At 41.1% G+C, this 23,406-nt stretch overlaps 1 protein-coding gene across 1 annotated transcript in view; it reads left to right on the top strand.

The window, feature by feature from the left end:
* Positions 1-1,417: 1,417 nt before the first annotated feature.
* The window catches only part of nav3 (neuron navigator 3), a 402,370-nt gene continuing 380,381 nt past the window's right edge, over positions 1,418-23,406 (top strand). The window contains exon 1 of the mRNA XM_084911103.1: positions 1,418-1,633. The gene's annotated coding sequence lies outside the window, so the exon portion shown is untranslated. The remainder of the gene's footprint in view (positions 1,634-23,406) is intronic.

The following is a 23,406-nucleotide window of genomic DNA, read 5'->3' as shown; positions in this document are numbered from 1 at the left end:
CAGTCTTTTTCAGTTGTCTCATCACCCTCCTGTTCTTGAGGAACACCTGGGACACTTGTACAATGAGCCAAGTTCAGCAAATCCAGGTTATCTTTACAATACCTGGATTCATTCATCTTATCTCCCCCCTAATCCTAACCACATGAAGCTGGTTATCGGCTCCATTAGCCAACCCAGTGTTTCCCAGTCAAACCATGACCAAGTTCACGTACAAGGGAGAGATAATTAGCACCAAGAGCAATCATAAACACAGAAAGGTCTGCAGCAGCAAAGCAGTGTTTTGAGTGTGTATTACAAGATAGAAACAAATATTTATTTATTTATTTAAATATTTGTCTGTGGCTTATTATGTAAACTGCCAATGCCACTGTATGAAATCTTTCACAATGTGAATGTGTGACGAGTGGCGATCAAGAATTAGAGGGTATGAATGAAGGAGGCTCTGTGTGCTGTGGACACATCAGAAAGGAAGTGACCATTATCCAGTTCTGAGTAATGAAAGCTGCAAACAAGCAGTAAAAAAAAGTAGAGATAAATGTTTTAAATGAGTTAAAGGAACCCTTCATTTACAGCAGGTACAGCAGTACAAGAAATCCTAAACCATAGACAGTGGTTAGGAAAACTATGCAACACGTAAAAGGTCATACTGGAGAGAGTTCTGTGGGACAGACTGGGGGAATGTTAAAGCCAATGGAAAGAGGACAAGACCAAATGTTTCCAGTAGTCTGGATAAGTGGCTGACTAACAAGGAAAATGCATTATTAATGATAAATATATGTGTTGGTGTAAAAAGCAACAACAATTTCACTGAGGAAGGAAAGTAAGGTAGGGAAGGCTCTAAGGAGAAATAATAACAGTGACAGTGAGCTATCAACTCAATGATTTGTTGACAAGAATATCACCACAAATACCTTTTGTGTGGCTGTGATTATAGCCATGGTTACCTGTATCAACATTTGAACCTTACCTACAACTCACACACAACTCTGTCTAAAAATGGAGTTTTAGTTAACGCCTTCTCTCAAACTGAAGAAAATGAAGGTTTAAGAAATAATGAGGGTAAAATAAAATACTGTACTCTCAGAGACATTTGTAACACAAACATCTCCCTCCTTAGGTCTTTTGTGATCACAATAGAAAGTGAAACACAAATTTAATAAGGTTAGTTGTGCATGAGATTTGCATCACTTCATATAAGCAACATGCAACCTGTGGATTCTGCAATAAAAGTCCTTTTTGCATGCCAGACTACATTTCATATCCCTTGTTGCTGGTTCACAGATGCCACAGTAGGTTGCAGAAAGAGCCACCTCTACAGGCGATTACAGTCTGCCATTTGGGGTGCAACACCGCCACCTCGTGTCCCTCTTAGCAGCTACACCCACCCATTGAGCGCTTAAACGGGCTTGGCGCTCAGAGGTGTGCAGCCTGCTGCCTTCTCTCAGTCTGAACAGAGCATTTTTTCTCCCGCAGACACCCGAGCTGGGAGCCGATCTGTCCTCTCCAGAAACATCCTCTAGGAGATCCAAATCAGCAGTTTCCTCTTCTTAAAAGCCGTCTTGGTTTTCTCGTGTGATTGAAGAGCTGCGATTAAAAAAAAAGGGAAACCTCCTTTCTTTAGTAGCTGCATCAGGTAAGACAATTTGCAATCAGTTTGAAAGAGAAACGCCTCATTTTACGACTTGGTGATGTGTTGCTGGGTTGTTGGGCGTGGGAATGTGTGGCTTGTGGGAATGAACAAAAGATGATGCACAGTGTGGATCGTTCCTGACTGCACCTGCTTCTAAATGAGTGTGTCTGCCATGGGTGTAAATACATGAAACACTTTTGCAAGGTGCTGTAAGATCAACAAGGCGAGGTTGATGTAGCAGTTCGGGGAGTAATGATCAAGCAACGATGGTTGAAAGCATCATGACAGACGGAGCAGATGTTACTCAAACTGCGTGCAGTTGGCGATGATCACGAGGCAAGCATGGATAGCCTATTTTCCTTCGGTTAGCTTAATATAACTTTCGATTTGAACAGTATTCCTCGGATTCATGCCATCCGCTGGCATTCAAATCAGTTTCATCACCATCAAAGAGCTGCTGAAGAGCTGGTGCCAGCTGAGCCACGGGATCTTTACCTTCCACAAGGAATCATTCAGGGTTTTTTTCGCGGGGGGGGGGGACAGTGACAAACTTTATGTGAAGCAGCTGCAGACATGCACTCTTAGACTTTTGTCCTTTTCCTTTTATGATGTCTGCAAGATGTCTGTCAGCTCAAGATGCTCTAGGTTTTGTCGTTCACGTTATCGAAACCTCACTTTAGGAGGAACCATCATATGATGTTTGCTTTCATGAGACGCAGACGGGAATTTGGACTCATCCTAATCTGTTTAGTATCCCTCACAGCCTGGACTCATGAATTCCTGGAACATTTTTAATAATAGATGGCTGAACAGATTCACTAGGTTGCAGCATTGATTTTTGTCTGTGCAAGGCTGTAAAGAGTCGCCTGATTAGAAACCAATTGGGGCATTTTTTTCTCTTATGAAGAAAATCTATAGTAATCATAGTAAATCCTAAAGTGGATAGTATATAAATATAGAAAATCCAAGATACTTGTATAGCAGCAGAGTGATCACACAGACAAAGACAATGACACAGACACTAAAGTGTTCACAAAGTGACAGTAAACTAAAACTGATTTATTATCATTGTTTAATCTTTGTTAAGTCCAGTTTTTCCTAAAAGCTGTCCATGGATGAACTTCCTAATCATCTACATTTCATGTGTTACCATAAACCGCACCTCTTGCCATGCGAGACTCTGTGTTTGTTCCAGCGAATAATAACAGCTTCTTTATTGCTCTAATTGAATTACACACCCAAGTCAGACGCACCAATTATTTCCTTGATTGTGTAACAAGTGAGATGCTGCGGCATCTGGTATCCCCATCCCACAGGAGCTGCGTGAGGCCTGAACTGGCTGTGAGCCCGCTGATGGCCTTAACCCCCCCCCCCCTCACTCGTTCAACCAGAAGCTGCAGAATTGAGAGGGGTAAGGATTTCTTCCCTTGGGAATACTAATAACCTTGGCAGACAGATTTGTCTGCGTCTTGTTCACTATTAACTCAGTAGGCAGGCGTGAGGTCGTGTCAGGACGCTGCAGTCATGTTGGGGCTAGATAGAGTCTGGTAGGGTGTATGGGGCTGCATAAGTAAGCGTTTTTATTAGCCCAAGAGAAATCCTTAACTCTGGTGAATCCTGCTCTAAAGAAGAGCCCACAGACTCTGGTTGCCAAAGGCCAGTGGTGTTTGGGAATATCTGTCCTTTTGGCTATTTGGAATGGTCACTACAAGCAATAATTGTTATCCATTTAGACAATGGACAGCACCCCTCCCCTATAATACAGGATGGGGGCTGGTCCCTATACCAGATGCCATAGGGCAAGATGCAGGGTACACCCTGGACGGGTCACCAGTCTGTCAAGAAGTACCCAGAGAGAATCCTCACAGTCACAACATCATAACGCTACACTGTTCACATGGGGATTTGAACCCAGGCACTTGCTTGCTGTGAGGCAGCAGTACTAACCACTGTACCACTCTTTTTTAGCCTTTTTGCTTTGTATGAGAAAGAAAAGCAGCATATAGTTAGTGGTCTACACATTTGCCTGACATGTAAAAGATCTCTGGTTTGATGCCAGGAGGAGCCACCAATCCATTTGGGGTTGTATCAAGAAGGGCATCTGGTGTAAGAGATCTGCCAAATCAAACATGCAGGGGTACCTCCTGTGGTGATCTCTGTGAATAAGGGAGCAGCTGAAAACAGCTTCTTCTTTTTGACAAAGAGAAGGGAGGAAGTTGAAACCAGCAAATAAATAACTGGAACACAACTTGTTTAATGAGGTAATCGGATAACTGCTGAAACTCAGTATATGCGCTCATCGCTATCTGTCGTGTGCTGTCATGCAGTGGAAGCTTAAACCTAGAAACGGGGTATCATTTCCTTTTGAATGATTCTGAAAACCGCTGATGGGCATTACTCCATTCATTCACGCTGGATCCAAACTTTTATGCAAGTAACTAACATGACTCCATTTGATTATTTAACCGTGTTTGGTAAATTTCTCCTTGTTGGAACACAATAACACAACACAGCAATACCACGTTTTTACATTTGGACACAAACTCTTTTTAGTGGCTTTGTTGGTTTTGTATCAGATTGTATTTGCTCTGGTTTCTGTCTTTGTCTCAACCCCATTTAGATGTGGTCTTGGCTATAAACATCACTGGAGCTGCTCGTTGAACTGAGTTGTGTTTGCCTAAGATCGTCTTCTCTCTTGCTCTGCCTTTTGTCTTTTCGTCTCTGACATTTTTGGTTAGTTTTCTGCTTTCTGTTTGCAATGAATCCACTCTCTAACCAAACCACTTCCAGGTGTTTCTGTCCAAGTAATAAGGATGGATATTGAACCTCAAGACCATTTTTTGATGACTGAAATGTTTCCATCCAGTTGGTCAGAGTACTGAAAACCAAGTTTAGATATCTGGCCAGATTCAGAATCTGGAAATTTAGTGTACATCATTCCTGTTTAGAGAACTTTTAATATTTGGAAAAATGGTTTCTGTAAAATGAGTTAAAAGAGAAAAAGGTTTGAAGCTCACATGGTGCTGGGACCACAAAAAAAGTAATAATAATTTTATATGTTCTCTGGTGGAATGAAGCCATGCATTTTACATCTGTGTCTGCATTTTAAGTGCATGTTTAAAATGAGAAGGAGATGAGCACCAGGGTGGTTTGAGGTGCTGAGATGTGGAACAGGAACATGTCGGGCTGGTTTGGTTCATTGATGCTGTGTGTTAGGGGCAGCGGTGAACCCTGGGGACTCAACCCCTGTCTCCTGCTTTGGTCCTTCTGTTCAGCTCTCCATTATGACTGTCACTCTTATCATCAGCTAATTCCAGCTTCCTGCACGACTTTCATCATATTTTAATCTTTTCTTCTTCACTCTTTTTTAGCTTTCTTTCTCTAAGTATGCTTCCTGCCGCATAGAAGTAATAGCTTTCCTTCCCTTCTCCCGTCTCCTTCGATCTTTCCTTATTTCCCTTCCCTCATCTCTTCCTTCTCTTTCATGTCAAAGCTTTCATTTTACAACTTCTTTTTTGTGCCCTTGGGTTGTGTCTGTGTGGGATCACGAGGGTAGCGTTTCACCAAGATCAATGACGGCTTGAGATATTTCATTTAAAGTGTCATATTAAATTAGGTCTAACCGCGGCAGATGGGGGTTTAAAGGCCCCTGATAGAGAGCAGGGACATGCTCTCCCATCAGCATCGATTAGCTCCATTGTCATTTTTGGATGGAGACTCATGTGATTAATTGGACCTTAAGAAGTACCTGAAGGTATGTCATCAGATTTTACTTTGGGATTGAGATTTTTTTCTTCTTGAAAACTGACTAATCAGTTTCCGAGTTTCCTTCTTCCCTGTCATGCAGTTGTCATCTGAGTTACAGTGAATCTGGGTTAACTCATGAGTCTTTTCTGTGTAGAAACTACTTGCGGATGCTCAAAGTAAATCCACTGCAAAGCACATTTGACAATAGCAAAGACTCAAGAATTAAAGACTGTTGAAAAGAGGAGGAGAAAAGACTAAAGCGGCGTGTAATCAAAACACAGAGGTGAGAAAGAGCAAAAAACAAACTGCTGCTTTTACTGTTTTCTAGAGAGGAGGAAGGCATGGGGAATAGGGAATAATAAGAGACAAAAAGCAGAGGTAGGGTAGGAGAGAGATTATTTGTCACCACTGACTGTTCAAGGCAGAGAGCCTCGTGGCACTGACGGCCTGTGGAGCTGCTCTTTGAGGATACTGGATGAACTTGTCGTGAGAGATGTAGGTTTGTGTCTCTGCAGCTATGAGCTGTGGATAAATTCTCCAGTGAAGGATTGGAAGGTTGTTGTGTGTATATGTCCACAGTAATGGTCATCAATATTATATTTTTATATATAAAGGAATAAAGGAACCGAAGGCCTTATCTAGAATCCAATGGTTTGTCTTTAGCCCGTGGGCTAATTTTATGGGAGCCCTGGTGTGACGAAAGGAGATACAAATTTTTGAAAAGTGACGTCATGTGCTCGTTGCTCTCCGCCATATTGGACGTGATAAGCGGTAGTGATCATGTTCAGTCACTTATATGTAATAATTTGGTGCAGTGGTCAGAACACAGGTTAGAAATTTAGATTGGAGGGGCGGGAACTAATCTGTGTGCAGAATGGTGTTAGTATTGTAGAAGTAAGGGCAATTTGCAGACATTTCAGCTTATAATAGACGTGAAATTGCAGAACTGTGTGTGTGGGACATCAACTGAAGGTTCAATCTGTGATGTTTGTGGGTGCTGAAGTGTGGAAAAAAATGTTCTGTTTTATAGGAGCTTATTTAACATACATTATATTGTGCAACATTTTTGCATCAAGAAGAGCTTTAAATGCTCCTACAACTGGCATTGTAAGAAGATAAAAAAAAGAAAGGACATTGCCAGCCCTTCTAACTGGATTAAAACTAGTGGAATTTTTGGGGAGCTGATTCCTAATTTAAAGCTTCTGGCCAGTTAGAACATGTAATATGAATGCTTAAGGTGAAGTAGAGCGCAGACATGGTTCTTATATGAAAATGATCAAGAATCCAATTTTTCATCAGTCCTATTATGAAAGTGTAATGGATAAAATTACAGGATTGGCTGAATTTACCCTGAAGTGACCTTGGATTCACACAGTAAGAAATTTTGAAGAATGGATTGCCTAATAGATAGAGCCTCTAGTCGAGTGTCTAGTCTGTCTGTTCGATAATACCAACCTGTCTCACAGCTGATCCAGTAACTCACATTTGTACAAGTACCCAGGTACCTTGTTGGCACTTGACAGATCTTTTATTGCCTCATTCAGTATGTCTCTATTTTGACTTTTGGAGGTTCAGAGAAAGTCAGCACAATGTGCGTTTCCATTTGAGTCTCTCACAATGTTACACATTGTCAACATGGAGCAGTTGAGTACAAACATGTTGTTTGACTTTAGGCCGACACTAGTGTACCTCACTCCTTTGTGAGTCAGATACTGCCACTATAGAGGTTTTGCTTGTGACGTCATGTGCTCGTTGCTCTCCGCCATATTGGACGTGATAAGCGGTAGTGATCATGTTCAATCACTTATATGTAATATACATACAAATTATCACTACTTTTTTCACAATGCCTACATTGTGCTGTGTGATTGGATGCAGCAATCAATACTTTCCTGTTGAACACACAAGAATACAGAAAAAGTGGAAGAGAATATAATTTTTCTGCCTGTTTCTCATGCCGACCGCTTAGAATACTAATCAGGTGGAACCAGATAATCTTCCACGGCACACCTGATTATTTCTGAGCAGCGGCGCAGTGGTTGGGAAACACTGCTCTAGTGTCCTAAAACTTGTAAACTACTTGTCCTTGCTATATGATGTACTTTTTGCTGCTATTAAAAGCTGTCTCCATCATTTTTCTGGCAAATATCCAGAAAATGAAACCAGCTGAGCTGAGACTGAGTTAGATGTTAATACAGTCTCGATCAAAAGTTTCAGTTTCAACCTGTTTCAGTTTAAGTGTTGTTTTCAATAAACTGCATGCTCAAAAAATGTTTTGTCTGACTCCCATTTCTTCTTGTTGAAGCTTTACTTGGAAACTTGCAAACTATGATTTTTTTTGCCATTTTTCAAGTGGTTTTAAACTTTTAATCGGGACTGTATATTACTTCTGTTAAAGAGTCCTGACAACAGGCGTGACTGTTGCCTTACATTTCTTCTGATTGGCAGGGCTGAAAGCACGCTCTTAACGTTGATGCCTAAAACAGCAGCAATGTGGCAAAAACAGGCTGCAGTTCAATGATTGCAATGAAAGAAAAAATGAAAATGGGGCTTGAAGATTGAAGCTGGAAAGGGCGAGATAACAGAGTCCACGTCTACTTTTCCTCTTGATATAAGTGTAACAGTGGGCCAAATGGGCCTTTTTCAGCCCTGACTCATGCTAATGCGTTAATATGAAACGCCGCCACTGCACACCACACAAATGGTGTGAATCTACATTTTTATGTCATTTGCTATAAGATTGATAACCCATTAGTCTGAGCATGGCAGGCTGAGCACAAGGTAAGGAGAAATATCCACACTTGGTTCTTATTTACATCAGGCCCATTCATCTCCCATCTCATTTTAAGCTGAGCTTGACATTGAAATGGGTGTGTATTAAGCACAGAGAGGGGTTGACTTTGGTATGTATCATACCGTTTTTTTTTTTTTTTTTTGCTCCACCCAAGGAGTGAATCAGAAATGATGAATGGCATGGCAGTTTAATGATCTTGTAGTGGCAAGGCAAGTGCTGAAGCAGGCGCATTACACGCTAACTGCAGTGAGATGAAGATAGACTTTTGCCAGAAGTGTGTAGCAGTCACATAAAAAGCCTCTTCGTCAATTAAAGGAATGATCTGTGGAGTAAAAGGCAATGATAAAGGTCATACTTATTGGACTCTTTCTACATCCACATACAAAACATCTTTCCTCTCTTTTTCTTATTATGAATATGCACCAGTTCCAGACTTCACCACATTCACTGTGATGCCCTCAGGATTTATCACACCAAGCATGCTCTCGAGCGCACATATAGATCTGTAGACTTTCGAGGAAATTAAGGGGGTAATTTGCATTTTACAGGGTTCCTTTTGTTTCTGCGAGGCCCATATCTTCAAAATAAGCCACAATGATGTTCTCTCTAGGCACAGCTACCCCACATCACAGGCTCTTATCACGTGTCAGCTGGGAGGTTCAGTACCAATTACAATTACATCTCCATTTCGATCTCACACTTGCCACTCTCTTTGCCATTTTTTACCCTAGCTGCATTGTTGTGCCATCTCTCTTTTTTTGTATGTAAAAGTATCAGAGCTTGGTCAAACACTAATCTGCCCTCGGTGCATTAGTCTGTTGCACGATACAACATGCCACTATGAGAGAATTAAATCCACTACATGCACCTTAGGAGTCTGCAGAGCACAGGCATCACTTTCAGGATTGTTTCTTGCAAGTTTTTTTTTTTTTTTTTTTTGTCGGATAAGTAATTGGATTCACTTCTGGTCATCTCAAAGTGTGTGTAATCCTACTTGCTTAACTAGAAGTGGCATACGTGTGCATCCGTGTCTTGGATGGTTTAGCCACAGCTACAGCCAGGGAATGTTGCTGACACGAACAGGAAGACCACCACTTTTGTCTTCTTGTATAATAAATCAGCATTGCATCAGTCATACCATCAAAGCGGTGGTGGGTTAGCGCTAGGGCTTATCTGCGGGTAAACTGAAGAAGGCTCGCATGAATCGTGAGTTTTTTGCAAGGTTATGTGAGTTCATCACATCTTATGCCACATGTCAGTGTTTCAGTGCACATTTCAAAGCGTGAACTGCTCTGTATTTGCCAAAAGATGCAAACCACTCAGTCTCCATGAATACATTAGTAGCTGCAGGCTACATAGAAAATTACTGATCCCACTGCATGTAACAGGATCTTACTGCTGAATGTGAATACACATCAAGTCTGTAATATTGTATTTTATGCAATTGTAGTAAAGGCTAAAGGAAATGTATTCTGTCACTCATTGGAAAAGACTGATGGGAAAGTGATGTGCCCCGTGAAGGATTCCATATGTATTGGCTGCAAATTCTCCAATAATATAATAATGCATTCTCCAGATGCAATAAACTGATTTGTTTCCAAGCCATTGTTGGTTTGAGCTGGACAGAACCTTCTCTCTTTTGCAGTGGTTGTCCTATCCAGCTCCAGTAAAAAATAAGGTTGGTTTGTCTTTATTTAAAATTATGGTGAGTATACCTTTGAGATTCATTACAGTATACATTTACTTTGAAGTCATTAATCAGAGTAGCACAACGCAGTTGTGTGGTTGCAGAAAAAATAACTGGTGTAAATAGGAACTGACATGGAAAGACACGAGTCAGTCTTGGCTACCTTAATGCCACAATTATAGATCTGTCCCTAATACTTTATGGTATTTGGAGGGAAAAAATAATCTCAACAAGTAGCTGTCTCTATGCGTTATTGTGTTCTTATGGGTGGGTGTGCTCTATTCCTGCTAGCCAGTGCATCCACCTAAATATCTCTTTTCCACTGATGTAATGCCGGTGCTGCCGGTGTGTCCCTGCTGGTGGTGGTTGTGCTTTCTAAGAACCAGACCACATTTCGTGAACCCTTAGTGTAAAATGTAAAAAACAATGGCGGTGAACAAAAAAATTAAAGCCAGTCATCTGCCAGTCATTAGTGAATTTCTTGCAGTAGCGTGAGAGAGACAGTGTTTCCAACTTTGGGTCCAGCAATATTCATGAGTCATGCTAATGCTATTGTTTTTTGCTTTTTTTTCCAGTGGAAATGTGCGCACCAGTTGTGCTACCAGTTGTAGATTATAAACCTATTTTATTTGCAGGATTTACTAGTTTTGGAAGCAAGGCAGCGCAGTGGTTAGCACTGCCTCACCACAAGAAGATCCTGAGTTGGATTCCACCATCTGGCCGGGTGCTATTGGCTGGGGCCTTCCTGTGTGGAGTTTGCATGTTCTCCCCGTGTTTGCGTGGGATCTCCTGGGTACTCTGGCTTCCTCCCACAGTCCAAAGACATGCAGTTAGTGGGGTTAGATAATTGGTGATTCTAAATTGCCTGGTGAATGTGAGTGCGAGTGGTTTTCTGTATTAGCCCTGCGACAATTTGGCAACCCAGACGCTCCTTCACCCTGATAAGTATAAGTGAAAGAGAATGAATTGGTGGACTGTATTATTTGACAATCTATTGGTATTGGCATTTCTAACAGCTGACTGGTGGCTGTAGCTCAGGAGGTTGAGCAACTCTACTAATTGGAAGGTTGCACAAGAATCCTTGGGCAAGGCACTGAACCCAAAGTTGCCCTGCTCATCTGATAACTAAACGAGAACGAGAACAAAAGTGAGAACTAAAACACTAAGAAACTGGAAACGTGTAACACTGAAAGCAGTAACACGGGGAAACTTACACACATGCTAAGATAACTACTAAGAGGGAAAGGACTATAATCACTAAGAGCTAAAGAAAACCAAAACTATGAACAACAATAATCAAATAATATAATTACTGAGTTTGAAACAGAAATACTGGGTTGCAGACCCAGTACCGTGACAGTTAGCTGGCTTGACAAAACCTAAAACCCAGGTTGCAGATAGCAAGTGTTAGGACAGCGGTTATTAAGTTTTTCCCTTAAGCAGGGTTTCCTATTTCAGACTCTGTGCTCGCTCACATAAAAATGAGCATTCTGTCATGTAACCACTGTTCCACATGAAATGATCCCCATGAATCCTGCCTGCTCCAGACGCATTATGAGAGGATGATAATAAAATGGCTGATTAAAAATACACAAAGAAGAATATTAACATTAACATAGTGTCAGGGTGTATTTTTGGTTGTAAGTGCCTACTTGTACTATCAAAGATAGGGGGCAGGTGTCAATAAGAATTTATTCTTCTTCCTGCTCCTTTTCATGCATGGAAACAGTGTTACTTTAATTGAAAGGAAGGTTGTGTATAGGAAATGAATTACTGCTATATCCATGTGTGAAAACATTAAAATGCAACACTGTTGCAGATAAAACAAGAGATTAGAGCTGCAGAGAAGACAGATTTGAGTGTGGGTATGTATTACAGCTCTGAAACTTTAAAATCCATACATTTTGACATAAATGTTACTGTTCCTCAGCCTAATAAAGCAGATGCGGCAATTGCTTTAATTTGTTGGCAGATCAATGTGAAATACATTTTAGTGCTATAACAGGTATTCTTAAATGTTACAGTCCCATAAATGTGTGTTCTGTGTTTTAGTCGTGTAAGAATCAAGTACAACAACATTTATACATTTTCTGCGTCAACAAATTAATAGATGCACATTCCTATGACAATGCCCAGTTCATTCACTGGTTTTAGTAAGGTACGGCTTAATAACTTTATATGGGCATTTTACATTCTCTATAATTTCTTTAAAGTGCACTGTAAATACAACAGTCAGTGGTAACGTGGCACTTCTGACTGATTTGAAACTGAAATCTGGAAAATAATTTGCTCCCAACCAGGGTACGTGTTCAGCAATAAGTTTCCACAGTAATTTAGCCAGGTGAAGAAAGCCACTTTTTGCAAAACAGAAAATGAATTTGAATGAATAAATAAATAACGAACATAGGAAAACTTGTTTGTATTGCCGGTTTTAGCTGATATGTCATATTTTTAAATAACTAAATATCCATATCGATTTTTATCATAAAAATCCAATAGGGGTTATATTATATTAGCTAAAGTTAAGTCTAACTGGTTCCTAATTTTGGAAGGTTGCTTGAAGCCATGTACACCAATGTAGCATTTTTGAAATAAGCAAGCAATTAATGAATTATCCAGTGAACAGCTGTCTGTATTCTTACTAACCGCATTGGCTAAGCCACGTCCTCCATTCCTGGGATTTCCAGTATGCTGTGACCAGTGTCTGATGTAATGCAGTCCAAAGTAATGCAGTACTATAATTACTATAATTAGGTATTAGTAAGTGCTGTATTTATAAATTATGTAATTTATTAATACAGATATAAATGTTTACTTTTGGTTAATGTGGTAAAGACAGAACTTTCATTGCTAATGCACGAATGGCCAAAAACATGATGGAAAAAGTGCTAACACGACATCGACTCTACAAGCATCTACAAACAGAGCATGCTAACACAAAACTAGCTAATGCATGCTTCATCAGTTACGGTGCAGTATATTGTAGGTCATGTTGCAGACTAATGCAGCGAGTAGTGATACAAACTTATTTCTCCAGTGAGTCAATAAGAAACTTAATGCATTACTTTTGTGCTTGTGTATATAACAACCCCAACATTAGCTATGATGGTCACAAAAGATCTGTTCATCATTTGGTTTTGGAACGCTCCGTGTCTATCAAAAGCTCTGTTATGACTTACCATCTATTTAGTGTGGCTTTATTTGCTCAAAGGTTTGGAATATGACACAAATGCAGCACGTCTATGATGCCCATGGGCAGCGGTTCATGAATACACAATGAACTCCCGTTTGTTTATCATTTCCCCTCTCATTTCACTGATGTTGCTGCTTATGCCCTCTGGGCCTGGATGACACTGCAAATCCTTTAATCACTGATTGATGCCAACGCACACATGCAAGCTCACTCGCACATATCACACAACAATTCCAATTACTGATTCAGCATCAATTATTTTCTCAGACAGTGCTTATTAGGAGATACTCACTGGAACTAGGATCCTCTGCTTAGCTGGCTATTGGATTGACAGAACGTATGTGCAATCACTTTGGATCCAGAATAAGCAGGTTTTCCATTCACTGGCAGCCTTGAGGGGGTTGAGGTTTTCAGTTGTGACCTAATGGACTGGTGGTCCAACATTGATCTTTGTGCAGTGGGTTCAAAGATTGGAATCAGACCTAGTTTATGTGTACTGTTTTATTACTGGGATGTGTTCTTCCTCATGAAGCATGGGTTAGTCTGCAGACCAAGTGCAAAGAGGGATGCTTTTAAACATGGAAACTACACTTCCCAGCAGAAATTCACAATATGTAGAGTATCGTCTTTAAGAGAGCAATAGTCCTAGTGGCATACAAGAAAACCTATAGTATTTGCATGTTACAGCAAGTGGAGCAACTGCTGTGTGGTGACAGCATACGGCAATCAAAAGCATCTCACTGACCAACTGGGACTTAATGGGACAACTAAGAGGCAAGTGAATGATTTCCAAAACCCACTAAAGACAGAACCACAGCAGTCTGCAGAGGCGAGAGCAGCTAAATGACATCAGAAATCAACAATGAAGGGCTTTCCATGTTGCATTTGCATTTTTCAGTTTACATGCTTGGGATGGCTCGCACCTTGGGACGATTCACTAGTCACCTGACTGTCAGTCAAATGCCTATCAGTTACATGCATAAAATGTCATTGGTAAAATATCAACAATTAGGTTCCAGTCACCATGTCTAACCAGTGCGTGCCATGGAACGATCTGTGCTGTCAATAACGTCAGCCAACTGTGCAAGTGTGTTTGGCGATACGTCGGATAAACACAGAAGGGAAAGCAGGAGACTAATAAGAGACTATTTGGAGTCAGTATTGTAGTAATAGATGTGTTTGGTGGCATGCAGAATGTCTCTTTGAGTTTTCATAGAAAGTACTGACCATTTCAAAGTGCCTTTTTTTAAACCAAGCATTCAAAGCTCCAATGTATTTCCTCAACTTACATGAAAGAAAACATAACCTCTCACCTACAGTGAAAAGCTACGACCAGAGAAAGCCTTTGATCAGTAATAAATTGGTCAAGAATAGCCTTCATTCTTTTCTTACATATGGTTTCAATTCCTCCTAAAGGCCATCGGATCCCAACATTTTTCTGTTTGTTGGTGTCTAAGGACCGTAATTTAATATCTATAATATCTGTTTTATACAGATCACACAGATGGTCATGGAAAATGTTTAGCATTGATTTTATCCAATTGGCAGGGTATGGCATTTTATTTAAAAAGCAGATAGTGGTTTGATGTACAACAACGGTCAACAGTCATTTTACTCGGAATGGCTGTTTAATCACTTGTTATACACAAATAATTAATCAGACGATCACACGCAGCAACCCAATGCTTTTAGGCATGTAGACAAGGTCATGACAAACTGCTGAGTTTCACACCAGGCGTCAGAATGGGGCAGAAAGGTGATGTAAGTGACTTTGAATATTTTGTGGTTGTCGTTTCCAGACAAGTGTGTCAGGTGTGAATTTTTCTTTATTTTGGGAACTGCTGATCTCCTGGGATTTTACCACACAAACGTCTCTATAGAGAAGTCCAAGGAGCAAACAATATTCAGACAGTGGCAGTTTCCTGGGCGAAGATGCCTTGTTGATCCCAGATGTCACTGGAGAAAGGCCAGACTAAGCTAATAGTAGAGTGAGAGTAACTGAAACAACCACTTGTAACAACTCAGATATGCAGAAGAGCATCTCTGAGTGTACAGCACATCAGACCTTGAAGCAGATGGGTTACAGCAGCAGAAGACCACACTGGGTGCCACTCCCGTCAGCTAAGAACAGGACACTGAGGCTACAATTTATGATTCCCAAACTGGAAAGATTAGTTGCCAGATCTGATGATTTAAGTTATGTCATTCAGATGGTAGGATCCGAAATTGATTTAAACAACATTGGTGTATAGATGGCATTTTCTTGGCACACTTTGAGCCCTGTTAGTACTAGCTCAGCATCATTTAAATGCCACAGACTACCGAGGATTGTTGCTGATCGTGTCCATGTGTTGCCTCAGTTAAGGTAAGTCTTCATGATTAAACAATAAGAAAGAAACTGAGCACAAAAAGCATCCATGGGAGAGTTCTGAAACGAAACCATTGCTGACCAAAAAGAACACAAAGACTTGTTTCATGGGAGCTTTGTGTTTTGCTTTGTGGCATTTTGCTTTTACTGACTGTTTAGCTTGATTTTCTGTCTGGTTTAAGTGTGGTTAGCTTTACGGAAAGAACTGAAACGTGAAAATTCGCAATATCAACTCTGTTGAAAAATTAGGCAAATGCTGCTTGAAAATGTGGTCCCAAGGGATTTGTATTTGTTGAGTGGAAGTGGAAGCTTTGGCCTGCCCCATAATTCATTTAGGCCATACAAAAAACGACTCCTCTTAATGTTTTTTTTAACTTGCTTGTGCAAGTTCTGCATATGCAACATTATGTAGCAGGATCAAAGTTTTAAATCATTAAATATTATCATAGTTTAGGACCCAAAGACTTTTCACAGGATTTCTCCAGGCTGTAAAGTACAGAGTGGTAAAATAAATAAATAAATAAGCAAAAATAAATTAAATAACTCAGTGACATCACCAGTTGTTAAAAGTCTAATAAGTTTTCGGCTAAACTTTGGACGCTATCTGGAAAATTCTGTCATCCTTGCTGGTGCAGTCTGTCAGGGTTAGCAGGTAGGTTTGATGGTTGCTATAGTTTAGACAGTTAGCATCAGATGAAAAGGAGACCACTGTGCATCCCTGCAGCTTTAGTGTCAGGTGAGGGTGAACTGTGCAGCATGCACCCTGCAGCTTCAGCAGCAAGTGCTGAGGAGAAGCTTGCTTTATCTGCAATGTATAGTTTTACAACAATCCGAGTAAAGCACCTACTGCAAAAGCAAGTAATACTGTTGCTCATTATGCAGAAGTACCCTGGACAGCTCCCACAGTCATGGCCGTCATAGGATCAGCACACTGTCAGCTGTAGTGACAATTTGTTATTATTTGGAATTTGTATTTCTAAAAAACTCAACATTTACATAATGCTTCATATTGTTGTTTTAAAATGGGTCATTGCTATGTAAGATGTTAGGCTACAGTTTACTTTGTGCACATATTTCTGGTGCAGTGATGCTTAAAGCACATACAGTGCTCTTTGTATTAGAGTACATTTCTTATGCAGTAGCTTCTAATCTTTACCCAAAGCTGGGAATTACAGTGAATTATTGAATGGTGGAAAATATTTGATTTTGTTCTACTGTAGATTCTGATCATTATTATTTGTTTTAGAAATCATTTACAAAAACCCCTCATTTTGAAAATGGGGATGGGTTATCCTTGAGAAGTGCACTTGAGGAGCTATGTAATCATAGTAGCTATGGCCTTTAGGTGTGACATGCAGAATGTTTAACCAAACATTTGCATGTTCATCATCCCCTACTCTTCATCACTCATTGTTACTGGTGTCCTCTGTTGTCAGTAATGTTCTTTAAAACCAACCCCTGATTCAATTTTCTACTTTCACCTTCAGTTGTCCTTGATTTGTCTCACTTTGCACTCTCCTACTGTTATTAAGCCTTCAGCTGTGCTGGATATTACATTCATGAGTATTGATTTGTATGGGCACCCTAAGAGCTCAAGCTATTTTGGAAAACTGTGAATTAATAATGAGGCAGGTCAAGCTGTTGTTCCTGAACACATTGTAAAGATTCTGATCATTACCTTGCAGGTTGTCAGGGGCATTGCTTGTTCTTCAACTTCTTATTGAACATGGTAGAAGCCAGAAGTCAGATTAACAGAAGCCTTCGTATCTGCCTTTAATGCACTTTTTAATTTTCCATAGATGTTTTTTTAAAGTTCTTATCTGAGAAGCCTGAGTGAAATTATGGGGTTCTTGTTAATTAATAAGGCAGTATGTGGATACAGGCTGTTGAAGCGATTTAATCTCTGACCTTTGGGTTGTCAGATGTTCCTTTATGATATCCTGATGCTAATTTGGACAGTTAATTTGAGGAAGTGATATACAACTTAAGGAGGCTTTCTCTAAATTTTATGCTACTGTACAGCCTGGTCTAAAGTGATGTATGCATCTTTTAGAAAGCTGATGATTTTTTGCAGTTAAATGACGATTGTAAACAGCTGTACATCATTAGATGTGGGAAAGTTCATTAATTTCCCCTCAAAATGAACCATATTACCTGAGTTATGCAAAAAGTAATTAATACACCCATGTACCAATACAGTTTTTTCAAATCATAACAAATATCGTGAAAGAAAACAAAGAAAGATTATTCAGTGTGGCATTTCTCAGATATTTTAAATGGATTTGAGACTAGATTCAAATTAAATCACAAGCTGTACTTAAAAAATGACTGCCTTTCAGTGTCTTTCTTTTGAAGAAAAACAGATTTTTCCCACAGCCGTTGCTGAATGAGGAAGTAGGCATCCCCATCAGCCCACAAAGGGGCTTACTCATTGATTTTGCTAAGCAGGGAAAATGTCTAATAATGAACACAGCGACAAACCTATTTGAACTGCATAACAGTTGCAGGTGGGGATTCAGAAGTCTGTAACCAGACAAAGTGACAAATAATTCCTAAACTTAATTTTGAGATTCTGCTGCTGCTTGGAGCTTTTAAATTCAGAATGAGTTACTAGGTGTATTGTAGCACTTCAATGTGAAACGTTGCATAATCGCACAAAACATCTTACTCTATGTTTCTACTACCACTACTTTAGTGCTCAGTGTACACTCGATTTTGGCTTTAGCAGGGTGGTTGCACTACAGTGATGTGCAAACATAGTAGTGTTGGGTATTTTTTAGAGCTGATACAGTGTAGGACGGGACAACAGGAGATATATTTGTGTTGTGGAAACTGAGAAGACATGAAAGTTTTATCATTTTATCATCTAGCAGTGACACGTGCCTTCATTTCTCTCGTTTGTCCATGTTGAAAAGCAGCAGAGCGGATGCTGTTATTTCCAGACTCCACCCACATTACTGAGCAGCTCTCATCTGGCAGAGACACCCAACAAGGCGATTTGTCATGTCCCAGTCGTGATTGCCCAGCCACAGTAAGTGTTGGCATCGGCTGAGCAGCATATGTGACAGTATGATTGTACCGGTGGCTGCAAAGAACTCATGAGCCATCTATGAACCATATTTTTTATAAGGCAACTCTGTCATTAAATAATGCCGGCGATCACTGGGATCAAGGGGGTGGAAGGATGAGAGCAGTTTGTCCTTGTTTCCGTTTACTCATCCCACTCAGTGTTTTTCCACACTGGAAAAACATGGACAGCAGCCACTTCTTTTTTGTCTTCCGGTCCAAACTAAGGCCCAGTGCGGTCCAATGTGGCAGCTTTGCTTGACTTCCATGTCCAAGTTCACTCCCCTCTTGGGGAATCGTTGCAGTGCTAAAGTGAGATTAAAATGGTAGTGTGGAGGCTTTGTGTTCAAACCTAATGCACCTCAGAGAGCTTGGGTAGCTTGGCTACATGTGTTTTTGCTGCTTAAATGCAGCCCCCTAGAGTATTGAAGCTGACTGGTTCAATATGTGGTCTGTGCCCCTGAAGTGCGTCACAGCTATAAATGCCATTAAGCTTCCGCAGCTAATGTACAATGATTTTCCAGTGAAACACGAGTAAAGATGTCATTTTCACCTGTCAGTCACAGTGAGACGGTGGCTCATACTGAGGTTTTCACAGCTTCAGTGTATTACGGAATAGTTGAAGTTCTCACACTTTTCTAGTGCTGGAAACACCTGCCACATCAAGTGTATTTTTTCCATTTACTCGTGAGTTGTTGGGATGAAAGCTTGCCAAAAAAGTATTTAAAAACACATAAAGCATGTGGTTTATATGAGTGAATTTGTAAGTTGAAACTTTTGATCAGCAAAGGGCATTTTAAAGATATACTGTGAGAGCTTTCTAAGACTTTAGGTTTTGGAAAAATACAACCCTTATGATGTCATCAGGTTTATCTCAGCTTAGAGACTTTCTTAGCAGTAAGTCCACACTCGTCAGAGGCATGGATTTTGAAAGACTTTTACCAGATAAGATATATACCAAGATACTGGGACATGATCTCAAAGACACACGGTGGAAGAAAGTCAGTTTGTAACCCTGAAGGACCCGGCACGGCTCAGAATGCTCACTTTCAGCTTTTTTATTTTATTCACAATGACTGTGTTGTCAGTTTTCCATTTCACACTTTTCGCGGGCACTTTGCAGTGCTCGCTCGCTGCCTGCTGCTCTCTGCTGCAGCTCCGTCCTCCTTTCCGGCCTGGCCGCTACTGAAATAGGGAAGTCGTGATTAGATGATGATCCCTGACACCACACCCTGAACCCGCTGCTCCACTCCTCCCCTGCAGCCGAGCCACCAACCACACCCCGCCACAGAGATGAATAATAACTAATGATTAAATGCAGAGTGGTGTGTAAACAGATGGAGTGTGAAAAGAGGTGAGTGAAGAAGAAGCACGCAGTGGATCATGGGAAGCTTCCAGAAGCCTGGCCGTATTGCAGCATAATTAAGAGAGAGTTCAGGGTCATCTGATCAAGTCTTAACTGTAAGCTTTATCAAAAATGAAAGTTTAAAGCCAAAGTTAGGGATATAGGTCTTCCTTAACTGCATAAGAGAAAACTTGTCAATATTACATGCATCTGAACACTCCAGTGGTGAGCACACATTAGCAGCAGTTAGGTGATAGGTTGTGTAGTCCACTAGTTGCAGGACTGATAGTTTGATCCAATGTCCTGGCTCCTACAGATCATTCTGTACTTCTTTTTCACTCACAGGATCTTGTGTCAGTGTCCAATATCAAACCCATCCCGTGCATGTCCACCAAGTAAAGCAAAACCAATGTTCCAAAAGTGGACAGTTTCTGTCCACTTTTGGGACACTTTCAGTTTCACTTTCAGTTTCTGTCATTAGAAATAACCCAGACCTTTGCTAGATAATGCCAAGATCTCTGTGAGAAAATGATCAACACATCCAGACTTCTTTTCAATATTTCATAGAAAACTTTTGTTCTTGTCTAGACAATGTCCTTGATGTAGGCCATCAGTTAATCTACTGTCTGAAAGAAGTCACTTACTCCTCTCTTTAAGTACACTTTCAGGTAAGTGGAGCTCTGTGTTCAAAGCCAGAGCTATCTGTCTGGGGAAGAGCAAATAAGGAGAAGTCTAATAGGTGTTTTGAATGTGTATTTTAAATATTTTGAGTGGAATTTTTGTCAGAAGCTGCATGTAGGTAATTGCGGTGCTGTAGGGCTGGCGATTTCCATGCCTTGTACCACTCAGTGGGTGGACTAGCTCAATTAGTTTTTCCATCGTGGCCATAAGGAAAGAAAAAGATGCAATCACGACAGGCGGCTCTGACTGTACCAATAGAGACTATATAGAGACTGGCTATATGCAGCCAGTCTCTATTATTATTTTGCAGTTCATTAACACATGACTGTTGACAGAAGAGATATGTCCATCAGTGACATCTGGGGCCACACGCAAGGCATTATCTTCAAACCGGATTTATTATCCATGTTCAGTCCCCTTGCTCAGACTTTCAGTTTCCAACGTGCTAACTCTAACTTTGAAATCCATGTGGAATGCGTCAGGTTTAGCAAATAATTTTTCAGACCCTGCAGAGGAGAAAGTCTCTGATTTACTCTGAGTCATGAAATGGTAATGAGGAGTAGCAACTCTGTATTTGAGATGGAACCTAATGCTCCATTTCCCCAAGGTAACCTTTCTGTAACTCTGCAGGTTATTGTGAGACTCAGTGATGTAATTGCTACATCGGAGCAATTTGCAATCTAAATGACTTCGTCTCTGGTTTTTGGATGGGACTACAAGTCTGTTAGCTTGTGTTAGCCGGTACTTCTGATGGCACAGAGAGAAAAACACTGCTGCGGATATAGCAACTGCCAAAAAAGGTCTGTCATTTGATGTGTCTGTACAGTCAAGAAATTGATGTTAGTCTGGCAGTTAGAAAAGAGGTTTAGGGGGAGATTCCAATCAGATTAAATTTTCTAAATAAGAAAATAATATATGACTTGATCACCTGAACCAGAAGCCCACTCTGCAAAATCACTGAGTGAGGACAGTAATTTGGATCTACACCAAAATGTAACAGATTTTTCCTTAAATATTCCACCTGATTTTATGATATAGTTTGCTGATAACAGATGAATGGCAATAATAAGTATGGTGCTGGTGACTGACTGAGGAAACCACAAATGCTAAACAAATGATGTGAACTTCTAGTGTGTTGACTTCATGGTTTGAGAGAGAGAAGTTTTAGAGAATGTCTCAGAGCCTTGGCCAGAGGCATCATTTTTTTCAGGTTAATTGTATGAACTTAAAGCAAGTTAGAATCAAGATTACCTTGAACTAACCTTTTATTATGGCAATTTGTAAAAAAAACAAAAAACCCAAACAAATCAAAGAAATGGTTTGTAGGACCAAATGACGGCATGAAGTGATGACATTTTTACATCCAGAAGTTTAAAAGTTAACTTCACTGTGGCATAATAATAAACTATAAAGTACTTTTCTGATCTAGTCTAAGGAGCTTGGAAAAAAACCCATCTAGACTTCTTTAAGTTTGTTGAAGACGTTTCACCTCTCATCTTCTTCAGTTCTAAGAGCAATTGGTGGAGAGTCCCAAATTTTAAGCCCTACTGGGAGTGTCCCTAAGAGGGTTGTGGACCCACCAATTGATCCTCTACCTAATCACACGAGTCAAGGTGTACAAACGGGTGTGGGTCACAATCAGCCAAGGTTTCGGGTGAACCCACTGTGAGACCTTGCCTCACTTACTCATGTGACTTACTGAGATCAAATGAACCAAGATATGAGTGGGTGTTAAGGCGTGTGGGAAGGGATCTCAAAACTCGATTATAGATGGCAGACAGTTGGTGTCATAAACCACCGCCTCTGTTCAAAGATGGTCGTTCACAGTGGACATAGATGGCCTCTTTCACTCCTCTTTCAAACCATCTGTCTTCTCTGTCCGAAATGTGAACATTGGCATCCTCGAAAGAGTGACCTTTATCCTTAAGATGCAGATGGACAGCCGAGTCTTGTCCAGTTGAGGTGGCTCTTCTATGTTGTGCCATGCGTTTATGAAGTGGCTGTTTGGTCTCTCCAATGTAGAGGTCTGAGCATTCCTCGCTGCACTGTACAGCATATACTATGTTGATAAGTTTGTCTTTGGGATGAACCAGTTTTTGTCTGAGTTTATGGCGCAGCGCCGCCCAGCCCCACAGAGCCCGGGACAGTCCACCCAACCCCACCACAGAGAAAACTGCACCCACCCCACCATCCACTCATCTTCCAGACTACAGAGATCTTCCTCCACCTCTCCTGTATCTCCCCCTCCTGCAGAGAGAGTTCCTGAAGAGAGGAAAGCTCCTGCAAGATGTGACAACCTCCCTCACCAGTTGAAGAGCCCCCCAGGTGGCTCAACGCACCGGCGGCACCCTGCGCCAGGGCTGGGCCCCCATGCACCCACCCGCCCACAACCCCGGCAACACACCAACCAGGACCCAAGCCCCCGAGGCCCGGCCAGGGCCCCAGCCCAGAGACGGAGCGCCCCCAGAACCTCACGCCCATCCCGGACCCACCCAGGGGCAGCCAGGCTACCAGGTCAGTAACCCACGTCCGTCAGCACAGACCCTCCCCTAGCCCCGCTGCACGCAGCCACGAGGAAACTGTCACCTGAGAGCCAACAGAGCCCCCAATTGGACATGACCGCTGCCCCGGGTTGAGCCCCCCAAGAAAGATGCCTCCGGGGAACCCCCCGACGCCCTAAGCCTGTCCCTACCCCCACACCAATCACAACAGTGAAGGCGGGACCAAACTATGACCCCCCACCCCCACTAGGTGATGGAGCTGATCAAAGGAGCCCAGAGCAATTGATCTGATGTGGTGGCAGAGGCTTTATCAAGACTAATGTAATCTAATAGATAATTTCTATATTGGTTAGAATTAAGATTATTTTTATTTTTCCAGTTCATGAGGACTGTT

This window comes from Perissodus microlepis, chromosome 17, assembly GCF_051167445.1.
Source record: "Perissodus microlepis isolate ML-2025 ecotype Zambia chromosome 17, ASM5116744v1, whole genome shotgun sequence".
NCBI lineage: Eukaryota > Metazoa > Chordata > Actinopteri > Cichliformes > Cichlidae > Perissodus > Perissodus microlepis.
The sequence above is the reverse complement of the archived record's forward strand: the minus strand, read 5'-3'. Positions and strand labels throughout refer to the sequence as shown.